A 16131-nucleotide genomic window follows, 5' to 3' on the forward strand; every position below is an offset into this window, starting at 1 on the left:
CTGCTAGCTTCATCAGGAGCCTGCTGGATCTCCCACTAGGCGCAAAAAACTGTCTCCCAGTTGATGTCAGGGTGGTCAAAGTCCCCCACTGCTATTTTGCTCTGCTTTCTCCATGCCTTAGCTAACTGATTAAGAAAAAGTTCATCTATTTCCTCTGTTGTTGGGGGGCTTTATAGTACACACCAATGGTGATGTCGTTCTGTTTCCCCCTTTTTAACTCAAATGCTTTCAAGGAGATTTTTGTCTTTGTTCTGTAGCATTTCTGTAGTTATTTCTTATATATAGTGCAACTCCACCTTTTATTAAGTCTGTTTCTTTTCAACACTTTAAATGTTAAGATACTAAATTTAGTAGATGGAACAGTAAAGTGGACAATGGGCCGGGACACAGAGTTCTAGTTGATTGGTTGGAGAGTGCTGGCTCCTGCATGAGGTTATCTATGCAATGATTGGTTGCTGTGGGTGTAAAGGGGGCGTTTCCCACTTTTCCTCCACCCTTTTCTTCTGTGTGCTCCATCTGCTGATTGGTTTATCTCATGATGTTCCTGTGTTCCTGATTATCTTGTCTGCTGTGAATATAGATGCTAAATAGGTTTATATAACACCACAGGTTTATGTCATTTGGACAGCTGCTGTGCAATATAAATGTCATATATATTGATGTAAAACTAAAAGTTTGTGTCAGTGTCTCCCACTTCATTTGAACAGCTGCTGCGCAATTCCTCGACATTAAATCTCTTAAGTTGTGCCTTCCAGTTGTGGGTTTCATCCCACTAAGTTTCGATGATTGCAAGGTCATACCTGCCTTTGGGTTTCAAGTTCTCCCTGGTTTATTCCTCGTACTTTGAGCATTGGTGTAGAAGCATCTGAGTCCCTTTTGACTGACCCTGTGTTTGGTTTCCACATCCCCTCTTTTTGTGTCCGAGTTCTCCTTTTTCCTTTCCATTTGGTTGATTGCCCAGAGATTTGTGCTTGGAATTAGCTTCTAAAAAATCCGTCTCCCTCCCCCTTCAGTTTCAGTTTAAGACCCTTCAGATAGGACAAGCCAGTTGGCTTCCGAAGACGACATTCTCAGTTCTTGTGAAGTGTAGCTCATCCCCTGCCAGAAGCCCCTCATGTGGGTATTGTAGACCATAGTCCAAGAATAAAAAGTTCTCTCGACAGAACCATCCTCTAAGCCAGGAGTTGACTTCAAAGGCTGTGCGTATCCTCATTGGATGCTGACCTTTATTGGGAGTACAGAAGGGAACACCACCTGTGCTCCCATATCTTTGGCTTTGATCCCTACCTGCTCATAATCTCTTGATATTGTTTCCAGGGACTTTGTGTATCATTCATCCCCACATGAAAGAGGAGAAAGGAATAATAAAATAATCTGTGGATTATTTTTAGTAAGCCTCTCACTCACATCTTCCTGGGAAACAGCTAACCGCTAGTTTGACTGTCCATTCTGCAAACTGCTGGTTCAGTTCCTCTGAGCAATAAATCCTCAATCACCAACACATTACTTTCTTTATCTTAAGGAAGTCTGGTCTCATTATTTTTTCTGCAATTGATACATTTGGTGTTGTCCCTTTTCCAGGTACCCACAGGTCCTCTTCCAAGGGAGGGGGTGTTATTGACAGGAGCCCAAGTCTTCTCTGTGTTTGAGTCAGTTCCTCAACCGACCTATTCTTTATGTGCCCCAGATGAGGAGTGGGAGGGGAAAAATCAGCCCTTGCAGATCAATGCCAGAGGAATCCTGCAGAGCCAGTCTGGATGACTTCTGGAGGGGGAAAGCTCAGTGGGAGAGCTATCTAGGGGCATCTAGGGGTGCTGGGGAGAAGGGAGGGGCCTTCCACTCAGAGTTGCCCCCTTGATCTTTCCTCTCTCCCGCAGAGCTGCTCTCCCTCCCTCCCCCCTGATGGCAAATGTCTCCTGCACCAGGAATGGCTTCGGCTGGACTTTCTGCTCTGGCCCAAAGAGGCCCTGGGGAGGACACCCTTCCCAACACCCCCTGCCCAGGAGCCCTCAGACCAGGGAGATGGACATCAGGGCGACCTTCCCAGAGATCAAGGCCATTGGCCACAGGACCACTCAGGGCCTTTTCTGAGGGGGGGGGTCTCATATGAGCTCCAGTTGGGGGCCAAACATGAGACTCTCACAGGACTCTCTCTGTTGGGGACCATAGGTCAGGATGGAGTCCTCCACCCAGGACATGAAGCAGGAGGACCCTCAAACTGTGCAGGAGACACTGCTCTAGGGGTCTCTTCTGCCCAGAGGGAGGGGGCTTCAGACCCAAAGGACCCAAAGGGCTTCAGACCCAAAGGACCCAAAGGGCTTCAGACCCAAAGGAAGCAGGGGCTGTGGGGCGGCCGTGGTGATAGGTGGGCAGTCCTGGAAATGGCCTCAGGTGGAGGGAGGGAGGCATTGGGTGGAATCAACTTCCCCCCGAGGTTCGAACAACTCCCACCCTGCCGGCCTTTAAGAAGGCTGTTAAAACCCTCCTGTTCCGGCAGGCCTGGGGCTGATGTCCCCGGGGGGGCCGGGATATGATCGGACTCGCGGTATGACTGTGGTATGATTGCTTTATTTTATTGTTTTATCATTGTTTTTAACTTTGTACGCCGCCCTGAGTCCTTTGGGATTGGGCGGCATATAAATACTGTAAATAAATAAATAAATAAATAAATAAATAAATAAAATGGGGTAGGACCCTCCAGTTGTGAAGGAGAGAAATGGCACAAATGGCTGGGTGAGTGTAGGGGGAGTCTTGGGTGTCCCCCAATGGCTCCCCACAAGTGCTTGAAGGGGACCATGCTTCCTGGCATCTTGGTCCTCAAAAGTAGGGTTGAGGGGAAGCAGAGCAAGGGGGTCCCCAAGAAAAAAGAAAGTCCTGCCCCTTCCCCTCCCTGGATCTTCCCACCCTCCTCCCAAACCAGTTTTAACTTTGGACCTGAAGTAGCTGGGATGGTTGATCCAGAGGCAGGGGAGGTGTCAATCTGGGGAGGGGAAGGGGAGAAGCAACAACCCTCCTGCGGGGAAGAGGGAGGAAAGAGGAGGAGGAAGAGGAAGGAGGAATTCCAGGATTTTTCCTACAATGTTTATTCTTTTATAGCAAAGTGAAGGGAAGGGATTCGGATGAAGAGTAATGAAGATGAAGCTGCTGTGGATTTAAAGCCGGGAGAGATTTGGGTGTCTGGACTGACAAGCAAGTCCAAAGTCCCAGGGGTCAGTCTAGATGGTCTCCACCACTCCCTCACAAGAAAGAGAGGCCTTCAAAGGAAAGCCAGAGGGGTCTCAGCAGGAAAAGCTCCGGGCTCCCATTCTCCTCCTCCCCCCAATCTAAAATCTTGACCCTCCATTTTTCAGAGGTTGCAAAAGAGAGACAGAAATTCATCAGCTAATGGAAAAAAGCCCCTTCCTTTCCCACCAGGAAGCAGGAAGGACGGCAGGATTAATTCATGAGTGCTGTAGAAAAAAAGAGATGGGGAGAAAGTTAGAAAATAAAGTGAAACCAGTGTAAATAGCTTATTATTCCTCTCTTTCAGCCACCCTCCCCCAGACAGGCCCACATTGCAGGGGGGTGGTTGATGGGTGGGAACAAAATGAGATAGTGTTCCCCCCCTTTTTTTCAAAGAGGAAAAGGATGCAAAGGACCAGGAATTCATCTCCAGAGGCTTGTGGAATTTTTCCCAATTGACTTAACGGGGGGGTTAATCAAGAAAGGAGGTCTCCCTCCCCCCAGACATTTCATATTAACAAAGAAGATGGGGCCAGGATGGGGAGTGGTAGCAAAGCTGGGTGTCACTTTGCCAGAAATTGTGTGAAGTGTCACAAGGAGACTTCCCTTCTCTTTTGCAATTACCCAAAACCTGGAAACTTCCTGGGCCAGATTTTAGTGTTTATGTGTTTGTGCTTGTTTTTCATTGCACTGTTTTCAGGTCTCTGTAATGAAAAGCTGCCCAAAATTTCAAAAATTTGTGTTATCCACAGCTAGGAGGTTTTGTTCGGGCACATTTTTCTTTTAAAGGATCAATTAATGAATATTAAAGAAACATCTATAACTTGATGAGAAACTCACCTGCAGGAGGCTGGATGGGAATTGCTGGAATGAGAAAAAGACCCAATCAGGACCCTTCGTGGGATGGAGGACTCAGGGGGGGGGCTCCCTATCGATAGCCCATAATAGGTTGCAGGATGATCACTTATACAGTAGACCCTCAAAGAACATAATTTCCCAAGCAAATTTCCAAGAGGGCCTCCTTGCCATCTGCTAAGCTTGCTGAGAGGCCTCCCCTGGATGGTCCCCTCCCCCACAATCTCTTATCCAGCCCCCAGACTCACCTTTCTTGCTCTTCAGGTGGAGGGAGAGCCCCATGGCAAAGAAGATCACCCCGATCACGGCTGCCACAATCCCCGTCCAGAGTTTGCTCCTGGCCGAGTTGGAGGATCGGGGCTCTGGGGAAGGAGAAGGAGCTTCACTGAGTAGGAACATCAAGACCAGCTTCCCCTCCCCAGGAGGGTCCATCCCAGCTCTCCCCACAGGGAGGGTCTCTGCCCCTTCTCAGGATAGGAGGGGGTCCCCAGTGGGGGAGGGAGGGGAGGGGCTCACCCCACTGGACGGTGATGGGGGCCTCCAGGCTGGCATGCTCCACCTGGCAGGTGTAGACGTCCCCCCGCTCGGGCTGGGTCTCCAGCATCACCTGGAGCTGGTAGGTCCAGTCTCCGTTCTGGAGCTCCTCCCCGAAGGCCACGCCCTCCTTCTCTGGCTGCCCATTCTTCAGCCACCGAACCTCAATCTCCACAGGGTAGAAGCCCCTCACGATGCAGAGGAGGATGGTGTTAGGGGAAGTGGGGTGCAGCTTGGTGGGGGAGATGGAGACGGTGGGCTTGGCTGGAGGGGAGGAGGGGGAGAAGGGACATGGGGGGGGGACAGAGGAGGGGCCAGAACAGGAGACCAAGTTGGTTAGTTCAGGCCAAGAGCCCTTTTCAGTCCTGAAAATAGTATTTGTTTTAAGTCATTTCCAAAGCAAATTGCAGCAAGAAATTAAACAGGATCCTGAAAGATGGAAAAACATAAATCGTTCCTGGTTGGGATCAGTTTCCATCATCAAATTGCACAAGTCCAACAGAAATAAATACTGGAAACGCCCCAAAATGGAAGGAATTTCCTGCCAGATGTGTGGGAGATGGAAAGAGACCCAGAAGACGAGAAGACACACAGCATGTTTTGGAGAATTGCAGGGATCCCATTCAAAAGAAAACCACATTTTTTAAAAAATAGGTAGAATACCGGAACATTTATTTATTTATTAAATTTGTTTGCCACCATCTCATGATAAAATGACTCTAGGCAGCTTACAGCAGGGTTTTTCAACTGGTGGTATGTGTACTCCCTGTGGTACATGAGCACATGACAGATGGTATGCTGCCCTGCCCAGCCAAGTGTAGTGGGGGAGGGAACAAGCCAGCGCAGGTAAGGACTTACTGTGAGAGAGTCCTCTGGAGCTGCAGAGTGGCTGGGGCGAGGCAAAGGCCCCAGGCTCACTTCCAGCTCACCCCCTCTCCCATGAGAAAGGAGGAGGAGGGTGCGGAGACAGGAGAGGCTATAAAAGGAGGCAGTTTGGGTCGGGAGAAGGAGAGAGAGAAAAAGAAGCAGCCTTGGGAGGAGGAGGAGTCAGCTGTAGCTGCACAGAATGGAAAGAAGGAGGAGGGTGGGGGGAGAGGAGAGGAGATCAAGCAGGCTGGCCACAAGTGGATCTACAGCTTCTGTGGCAGCCACCTGTGCTGGCAGCAACCAAGAGGCAAGTAACATAGGGAGGAGGGGTTGCTCTCCATGAGGAATGAAGAAAGGCAGCAATGAAGAAAGGTAGCAATGAAAAAAGGCAGCAATGAAGAAAGCCAGCAATGAAAAAAGGCAGCAATGAAGAAAGGCAGCACCGACTGGAGTTGAGACAGGGAGGGAGATGGATAGTGGAAGGATTCTTTTGTGCTTTTGTGACTTTGAAGTTCTGGGATTTGTGCCATGAGGGCTTTGTGTTCTTAAGGAGTGTTTGGCAATTTCTTTTTGGCTGATGGCTGATGTCTCTTGTTAGCTTCTATTGCTCTGCTATTGTTAGCTGTAAGTTTTGCTGCAAGGGATTTTGAAATATTTTTCTCCTGAATGGATTTTGCCTGTAGCAGTCCTTTACTTATGAATGGAGCCCTTTGGGGAAGCTTCCTTAGCCAGCAGCCAACACTTACTACATTTTTTTTTCTTCCTTAAGTGCCGACTGCACTCCTTAACTTTCCTTTCTAGCCAGTAGCTAATTCTTAAAGGGGAATGCGCCTTTTTATGCTAGTTCCCTCAATGGCATGTCTTTTCTGTCTCTGGAGGCTTTTCCTTGTTCAGTGAATATATGGAAGAAGGGAAATGGGGGGGGGGGGTGTTTCAAATTCTTCCTTCAGAAGGAGATGGGAATGAGAAAGAGGGAGGCAGGGAAGGAGGGAGGGAGGGAAGGAAGTCCTGCCTTAGCACTTGGCCACCTGCCAATGACTTTGCTTGTCAAAAGTTTGCAGAAGGGGATCACATGACCCTGGGACACTGTGACCATCAGGGGTTGTAAGTGTGAAAAATGATCATAAATCATTTCAGTGGAATTGCAACTTTAAACAGTTTTTTTTTTGTTGTTGTTCATCAAGTGTTTGACATCTTGCTAGGTGGTACTCGAATATTGCCATATATCCTAAAAGTGGTACAGTCAGTGAAAAGGTTGAAAAGCCCTTGCTTACAGCATTAGAACATTAAAATCCTAACAGATAAATATTTCTGTAGCAATCAAAATGGAATTCCCAGTCAAGATAAAATTATACTTAAAAGATGGGGAGGAACAGGAAGTGTGTGGGGGGAGGGGGGATTGCCTCTGAATTCAACAACTACCTCCAGTGTGAGGCTCCCCATGAGGACCCCCTGATTTTGAGCCAGATTTTGCCTAATCTGTATTTGAACCTTTGGTTCTTTCCTGCCCAGGTTCCCCCCCCCAACCTCTCCCTGCAGCTTCCGGCCCCCCTCCCAGCCCCATTTCCCTGGGGAGGGAGGTGGGGAGGGGTCCCACCCTCCTGCCTGGGATGGGGGGCAGGGAGGGGTCTAGGCCAACTCAGCCAACTCAACGCAGCACAAAAGTTACACAATATGGAAGAAATGGAGAAAGAGAATCAGGAAAGGAAGGAGGCAGAGGGAGGAAAGAAATGAAATGTGAAGGACAAAAATTTAAAAAACATTTTTAAAATTATTTTAAATAATTAAATAAAATTGTTGAATTGTCCTGCAGTGAATTGCTCCATTCCGGACAGGGAGGGGGGAAAGGATCTGGGGGGGGGGATCTTGGGGAAAGGGAAGGTGGGGGCAGTTGGTGGCTGAGGACATCAGGCAGATCCCAGGACCACAGAAGAGATCCCTCTTGATCTCCTCCTTCAGCAAATGGCACAACTCTTGGGTGGATTAATGGGGGGGGGCTGAGTCACCCCCCCCCCAAGAGGGTCCTTCTTAGATCCACTCCAGATCAGAGAACTTTTGCTAGCAACGGTTTCTCTCCGTTGAGGGATTCTCTGATGAACACCTCATTATATAAAGTTTAAGAACCTGCAATTTTTAAAGGTTTGGTTATTTGTAATTGAATCCTGGGATCTGGTCGGGATTTTTTTATGAACAGTTAATTATCCTCCTAGGTTTGCAGGGAAGAATTTAGGAGTAAAAATAAATTCCAGACTGAATATGCGGAGAACAAAATCTGTGTCGGTTCCCCTTAAATATTCCATAATTTCCGGAAGGAGCAGATGCCCAGCATCTCCCCATAAAATGCCTTTTTCTCTTGGGATCTGGCGCTTTTTCTCTTGTGGAAGAAAGATCTTATTTAATTCTTTGGTAGCATATTATTTTGGGAGACCCTGGCAACAACAAATGGCAACAACCGCAGATGAAACACTTGTTTTGCATCATGAAACCTTATCAGTTGATAGAAATAAATAATAATAATATAAACAAATAAAACTAGAACAACAAATGTAGGCAATTTGCCAGGAATCTGGAACAGGGAACTAAACAATCGGAGGCTTCAGGGCTGAACGAATGCCTGAAATTCAGTTTTAATCTTTGTGGGGTTTTTTTGAATCTTTTCCCCCAAATGAGGAACCTTCCCAGATACGAAGAGGGAAGCGATTCGGCTGCAGATGAAGCTGAGTCTCTGACCAAAAAGGGGGTTTCAGGGGGGGCTTTTCTCCCAGACCCCCAACATTGGATGAACAAATGACTCTGAATAAAGGATAATAAGAACTAAAAGAGGGACAGGGCCCAGCAGACGAAAGAGCCTTCCCTGATTCCCTTTTCCAGACCTTTGGAAGTTCACTTTTTATCCTAAAATCCCAAAGGCCCCAGAGGTGAAGGGAGCCCCTCCCCCACTCCTGGCCTCCCGGAAAGGGGGGAAAAGGGGGCTCTGGGGCTTTGCTGGGGGGGGGCAGAGAGGAGGAGGCAGCCATGCGGCCAGTCAGCCTCCTGAAGCCCCCCCCCTTTTCATGAATGTTTATCACTGGATTTTAATCATTCCTCCTTTTAAATATTAAATTCTATAGATTATTTTGGTGACTTTATATTTTATGTGTACGCCATGTAAAGTCCCTCTGTGGGAGAGAGAGAGACAGAGACAGAGAAGGTTTTAAAAGTTGATAAGTAAATCAATAAATATTATTTAATAAAAATATTATATTGAAATATTATATAGCATATAGTGTAGATTATTATTGAAATATATCTATATACTGGGCAAAAGAGAGACCTTGCCGGATTCCTCCCCCCCCCCCCGAAAAATATAATATTTGGTATAATTTTCTGGAAAGAAGTTTTTCTGGGCAGGGGAAACTTTGGACCCTGGGAAGAGGAGGAAGATGATAGGAAGGAGAGGAATCTATTTCTTCCCTTTGGCATGTTTCTTTGTCATCCTTATGGAATTGCAAACTTTTTAACTGTAATTTAATTTTAAAGCTTATTTGTTATACATTTTTATTTTGGGGTGATGTTATATTGTGCACCATCCAGATCCCCTTTTTGAGGGAGGGGGGCGATTTAGGAGTATCAATAAATAGCAATAAATACCAATGAGTAAATTTCGTAGATCGGAGAGCAGAGAACACATCAGGGGCAAATCTTTCTCCGGGAGAGTCCGAAGAAATGAAAGTGAAAGTGGGGGGGTCCCTGCATTCCCCCCCCCATGGAACTCCCCCTCCCCCACTCACTTCTCCGGCCAACCACGGAATCGCTCTGGAAAACCTCGTAGTTGTATCGGCAAAAGGAATCCACGGCGGCCTTCAGGTACTGCAGGAGGCGCTTATCGCTGTTCCACTGGTCCACATCGGGCTGCGCCAACGGAGTGACGGCCACGAATTTCCCGAGGTCGCTGTCGAAGTAGTCGATCTTCTGCCGGTCGTCGAATTCCTGTCCAGAAACTGCACCCGCTGCGTCCCGTTGAGGAAATGGCACTCGCTCTTCCGCTGGAGCAGGAAATGGGCTGGGGGGGGGGGTGGAGCAGAAAGAAGAGAGCCCTCAGGAGGGACTCCAGGGCCCATGGTTCCCAGCGTCTCCTAGGGGAGGGGCGGAGCGACGGGAAGGCAGAGTGACGGGAGACCTGCCGCGAGGGACTGCCGGAAGGCGCCCCCTGGAGGAGGGATGGGGAACCGTCAGTGCCAGCCGGATTCCCCCTTCGTGGGGGTCTGGAGGGGGGAGGAAAATGAGGGAGGGGGAAAGAGGGACCCCCCCCTCCATCTCCCCAGGATGGAAAAAGGCAGGCAGAAGTTCAACTGGTCCAGGCCTCTGTCTGTCTGCAGGGAACGCTGGATCCCCCCCCCCAAAGCGGCAGGAAATATGGGGGAGGGAAGAGACCCCCCCTCTGGGCTGGAGGGGAAATAATATCCAAGCTTCTCTCTCCCTCTTCCTTTTGGGAGCAGAAGGGAAGGGGGGGTCACAATAAGGATACCCACACCCATGCTCCTGGGCCCTCCCCCCTTCAAGCCCCACCTTCCCTTTTCCACCCTCCCCCCATCTCCAGCCCCACAAGCTGCCTTTGGGTGCTTTTCGAGGCCTCTTTTCTGTCCCCCTCCCTCCTGCAGCCCCCCAAGACCACCTCAGAGGGAGGGGCTCCAGCCTCCTTCACTAAAGGGGGAGTTTGCAGGAGCAACTCAGACCCCCAAAATTTCCAGTCTTGGGGGCTGCAGCTTTAGAGGGGTCTCCAAGGGGGGTTGTGGACTTCCTTTTTTGCCCCCTCCCATGAATCTGAACCACACTCCCCCTTTCTCTATGTGCCTGGAGGGGTGGACTAGATGCCCTTTTAAGCTCCCTTAAGGTGCCCCATGAAGAGTCCAGGCTGGGTCTGCGGAGATTTCCGAAAGGCTGACGGGAGCCGCGGGGGGAAGCAGGGGGGGGCTCTCCGGAGACCCTCCCTCCCCCTGGTCTCGCTTGGCCCAAAGGGGCTTTTCCAAAAGGCAGCTGGACTTTCCTGGGTTTTCCCTTGAAGACGTTTCGCTTCTCATCCCAGAAGCTTCTTCAGTTCTGACCGAAGGTGGAGGATGGAAGGACGGATATTCCTTGCAGTCATTTGGTCATTTTGCAAGCTGGTCCCTGGTTCTGTGAGGGGCCTTGAGGACCCCCAGGGGTTTATCTGGGCCCTCAGGGTCCCCTGAATTGGGGGGGCAAAGGGGTGGGGAGCCTTGGTGGGGCTGCTGAAAGGACCCCATTGCAGGCAGGAGATGGGGGGGTCCTTTCACTCCCCCCGCTCTGTTGAGGGGGGGCTGCTCAGGTTTGACCTAGATGGCTTCGGGGTCTGGGGGTCTTGGGGAGAAGAGAACCCACAAATTCCCTAGTTACCCCCAAATTTTCTTTCCCATCAACTTCACCCCTACTGGCTGCCTTTACATGATTTGGGGATTAAGCCCTCTTTTCTATCACCCTGAAGCCCCCCAAGACCATCTCAAAGGGAGGGTCTCCAGCCCCCCTCACCAAAAAATTGTTTTGAGTAGCCAATTTAGGGGAGCAATTCAGACCCCCCCCAATATCCTTCTCCTTCAGTTCCCCCCTCCCCTCCAGGTCCCGATTCAGTAATGGGGAATATGGGGTGGGGGGTTCTGGGTCTCCTCCCCAAATTGAGAGTCTCCCCCAAGAAGGAATCCAGGTCAACTCTTCCCTCCCCTTAAAAAAATGGAGATTCAGAAGAAAAACTGAGATTGCAAAAACACTTTTGGTGGCTTCTCTGGATTCAGCTCTGAAAATGCCTCAGTTTCCTCTTTCACTTTCGCTTTCCGTCTCCTTCTCTTTCACTGCAAGAAACTTTGGGGGTCAGGCGCTAATTCGGGGTGCGCAAGGTCCCCCTCCCACCCAGCCACGGGGGGAGTGGCGAGAGAGGGGCCCAGCTGCCTCTTATCCCACCTGGGCTGCCTTCCCGCGACCCCCGCCCCACCTCGGGCACAACAAGGGAAGAGGGGAGGGGGATCCCTCTCCGTCCTTCGGATGGGAAAATGAGGCGAGGCAGGGGCGGAGACCACGCGGAGATCGACGCTCCCGTAGTCTCCCGTCTCTCTTGCCCTCGACCCTTTACCCCACTTCTGGAGTTCCAGCCCCTTTCTTCCCCCCACCCCAGGGGCTCTGACGGCCCCTTCGAGCCCCTCTCCTCCGTCGACGAGCCCCCTCCTTACCGGGGGTCTCCTTCCCCCCTTCGCTTCCGGGGATCCGGGCCAGCGCCCCCACCAGCAGCAGCAGCACCAGGGGGAGCCCCACGGAGCCCATGGACGCCGCCCCACAAGCACCCCAGAGAGAGAAGAGATGGAGACGCGGAGGCTCCCAGCCCCAGAGGCGGATTCGGGGGGTCTGGATTGGGGGGGAGGAGGAAGCGTTTCCCTCGAACTTCGGAACTGGGAGGGCCCAGGAAAGCAGAAGGACCAATGGGATTTCTCCCTTGTTCAGCGTCATCGGTCTCCGGGCAGAGCCTCCCTTGACTTCGCCCGACAGAGGAGATAATTCGGCGCAGAGACAGAAGCGGAAAAAGTTGGGGGGGGGGGGGAAACAATCCCTTCAGTCGGGGGGGGGAGCTGCCTTTTCATGCCAGCTCCGGAGGGGAGGGCGGACTTCCTTTTGCGCCCCCCCCCCGTGATTCTCAACCAGAGCCTCCTTTTCTCTGTGTGTCTGGGGGGGAGGACTAGATGCCCTTTCGGTTCCCAGAGGGAGCCTAGAGCAAAGTGGAGCCAGAGCTTGAGGGCTCCTCCTGGGCTCGCCCGGCTCAGTTTGGGGGCAGGAAGCCCCCCCAGGTCTGGACCATGTGGTGGGGGAAAACTGCGGGGACACACACACACACACACACACACAAAGACTCCCAAACTCCTCAGGCAGCCGATGCCAGATGTTATATCAGAACCCCATCCTCCACAAATCCTGGACCACCGGGGAAGAACCGAGGATTGGAAAAGGGCTGATGTGGTTCCCATCTTCAAGAAAGGGGAAAAAAAAAACAGACCCAGGAAACTGCAGACCAATCAGTTTAACCTCAATATCTGGGAAGATCCTAGAAAAGATAATCAAAAAACAGATCTGCGAACAACTAGAAGCAAACAAAGTCATAACCGGGAGCCAGCACGGGTGTGTGGAAAACAGATCATGCCAGGCCAATCTCATCTCATTCTTGGATCAAGGGACTGAATCAGTAGACCAGCGAAACGCAGTGGACGTCGCATGCCTAGATTTCAGTAAGGCTTTTGACAAAGTAGACCACAACCTGTTCCTTGCTAAACTAGGAAAAGGTGGGATAAACAAGATCACCACCAGATGGATCTGTATGTGGCTGACAAGCCTACTCAACGAGTAGTCCCCAATGGCGCCACATCCACAAGGAGAGAAGTAAGCAGTGGGGCACCACAAGGCTCCGTCTCTTCTCTTCTCTTCTCTTCTCTTCTCTTCTCTTCTCTTCTCTTCTCTTCTCTTCTCTTCTCTTCTCTTCTCTTCTCTCTTCTCTTCTAACTTTAAATGTATTGGCTATAGCTTGCAATGTATCATTCTTCCGCTGCAAATGTATCCGCCCAAGGAGAAAGTTCTGGGCTGCTGTCCAGCAGTTGTGTATTCGAAGCGTAGCCTGTGACAAGCTGTAACTGAGCTAACCTGATAGATAAGGAAAACACGTATTCAAACGAAAAAAGGAATCTTTTAGCCTGTTAGCCTGAGAAAGTGCCTTAGCTATAAAAGTTAAAAAAAAAAAAAGATAATGTGTGTGCCTTTTCTCCTCTGTCTCGCTGTGCGTGTGACAAGAGATTGAGACATCGGGCTCTTCTTTGATCAAACCATAAAGCTTTATTCTTTTCCGTAGCCTCGTATTCAGAGTCTCTCGGAGATGGATGATTTGTGTGTGGGATTCTAAGATCGAAAAGCCTCAAGGGAAATAAAGGGCTGGGACCAGGGCGGTTGGTGGCTTTCATTGTTCCTTCATCCTTGTAGAGTAATGTTGATCAGGAGCATTTTAAGCCAAAAATACTCGATATGTTGGCTAAGGCGTTTGGATGTTTTTAATAAAGGTAGTAGCAAGACCCAGCGAAATGCTGTGGACAGTGGTAGAACTTAGACTTCAAGTAAGTACCTTGACAAGGAAGATCACAAACCACTCCATTCCATGTCTGTTCTGTTTGTCCATTCATTTTCTGTTCCATTCATATGTTCTGTTCTGTCCATATTTTATTCTGGCTGAGGTTCCGTCCATCAGGCTTCATTCCAAATTCCCTATTATGTCTGTTCCGTTTCCATTTCGGTTCCGTTCCCTATAAACTGACCCCAGGGACTCTGGCCTGCCTGTCAGTCCAGAAGCCCAAATCTCTTCCGGCTGATGTGAACCACAGCAGCTTATCTCTATCTCTACTCCCTCGGAATCCCATTCCACTTCACTAAACAGAATAAAAGTGAAATTGTAAGAAAACTCTGGTGTTCCGCCTCACATCCCCTCCCCATCCCTCACTCCCTCCCTCCTTCCTTCCTTCCACTTTCCGCATCAATTTGATATTGCCTCTCAAGAAGAGACCCTCCTCCTCCACCGCCCACCTCCCGATTGAGGATATCCCCTGCCTCATATGACCAACCGGGTTAGTTTACACGAACCACAGGAAACGATTCAGGAAGAGGGTGGAGCAGATCCCAGGGAAGGAAGGGGCCAGGAACCCCCCTCAATCTCTCCAAGCCCTGCAAGAGGGAGGGGACACCCTGGGAGACCCCCTATTCCTGTCTCCCTCAGGTAGAGCCTCTAGTACGTGGCTGGGAAGCTCGCTGGAGCTGTGAGGTTCTCTGCGCTTTTGTCAGGGGCCTCTTCTCAGGATCGGGAGCCAGTTTGAGCCCTTAGAAGCCACGCGAGGCTTTCCTGACCCAATTCGCACCAAGCGCCCCCTCACTGGGGCATGATCACCCTCGCTTCTTGCCCTCCAGACGAACTCCTCCCCCCGCCCATCTCCCCCCCCAAAAAATGTGCCAGGACGGGGAGGGAGCAGAGCAGGGCGCGGCCTCCCTGGGGAGAGGGGGACGGGGGCCCTCCTTGACAGACCAGGATGGTCATCGCTGTGTCTGACGTTGGGTGAAGGTCACAACGACTCTGCACAGAGACCGATGACGCTGCAGAAGGGGGGAATTCACAATTGGTTCCGCCCACGTCTTCATGGGCACTATCCCAGTCTCTGAAAGTACGAGGAAAAAGCTCCCCCAGCCCACCCTCCAGACCCCTTCCATTCACGCCTCTGGGGCTGGGCGGCGCCCTTCTTACAAGGGCTCTGTGGGTCTCCCTGCTGCTTTATGGGGGGAGGCGATGGGCGGATCCTGGAAGGAAGGGGGGAAAGAAGGGGCTGGGGGGGGGGGGCAAGAGGCTGGGAGGGACCCCAAGTACATCCTGGGGGGAGGGGGAAAGAAAGGGGCTGGGGCGGGATGAGCTGAGGGAAATCGGAGGGACCCTCATTTGCCTGAAGTGGGGAGGGGGCAGGGAAGAAAGGGGGTGGGACCACAGACGTGATTGGGAAGGGGTCAGGGCAAGAGAGACTGCGGGAGCACCTCCCTACCCACACCCCCCCCCAAGGAGGACGGAGACGAGAGAGAGAGAGACCCATCCCTTCGATGTTGTGGGGCCGAGGTGGGGCTTTTCTCTTACATTCATTAAACATCTCCTTTGGTGATTTATGTCAGGTACCGTGTTTTCTTTTCCATTTCCTCTCTTCATTTTTGTCAGTTATTTTATTATGTTTTCTTTTTTCTTTCCTATTTTATATCTCTTCTTCATACCTCCCACTTATTCCCTTCCCTTTTCCTGTTAATTCATCCTCCTTCACTTCCTTTCATATATTCATTACGACTGCAAGATTAATTCATTCTGTACCTTCCTTCTATTACCTTCCTTCCTTTATCTTCATTTATTCTCTCTCTTCTGTCTCTTCCTTCTACTCTTATCTTTGTGTTCCTACATCACTGCACCAGCTATCTGTTGACACTCGTGTATCATTCCATTGAGTAGTGTTCCTGTAGTCGTTATCATAGCATCACACCCACTCATGTCTCTCCCTGACCTTCCACCTCTGTAGATCATGGAGCACCTTGTCTATTGTTACCTCACTGTGTCTGATATTCTTTTTAGTGTACGCCGAGTATGTTCCCCGGTTCTCTCTCACTTTCCTTCTTAGTCCATCTATTGCTAGAGAAGCGAGTACTTATGTATAGAGAGCACGAATGGTTACAGTGAAGCGTCAAGGACATAGAAAAGTCGTTAAGGTGAGATGCACCACCGGAACAGTTTTTCTTATGGGAGACGTACGCACGATTGCGATCGCACAAAACGAACTACGAAGGACAATTAAAGCGGAGAGTGGGAGATAACCATATGGACATAACTGTCGTTCACAATCGGAGCAGCGAGGTGCTTTTTTTTCTATCCCAAACATAAACTGACAAAACAACACTTTGATATTGTAATATTGATTGTCCTAATTGTATAGTATGTATTTGCAATCTACGCTTTCTGATTCAGTTCTATAGTTTCAGGTTTCTTCCTAGGGGCAAAATCTCCCCTCCAGCAGCCCCTTTGCCAGGAAGGGCCCAAAAGGCAGAAGCTTCCCAGGACCCTGC

The 16131-nt window shown here is 50.2% G+C and overlaps 1 pseudogene; it reads right to left on the reverse strand.

Annotated features, from left to right (window-relative positions):
* Positions 1-3089: 3089 nt before the first annotated feature.
* The window catches only part of LOC120320056, a 164849-nt pseudogene continuing 151807 nt past the window's right edge, over positions 3090-16131 (reverse strand).

This window comes from Crotalus tigris, unplaced genomic scaffold (assembly GCF_016545835.1).
Source record: "Crotalus tigris isolate CLP2741 ecotype Arizona unplaced genomic scaffold, ASM1654583v1 scf7180000021153.787222678:297777, whole genome shotgun sequence".
Classification (NCBI taxonomy): domain Eukaryota; kingdom Metazoa; phylum Chordata; class Lepidosauria; order Squamata; family Viperidae; genus Crotalus; species Crotalus tigris.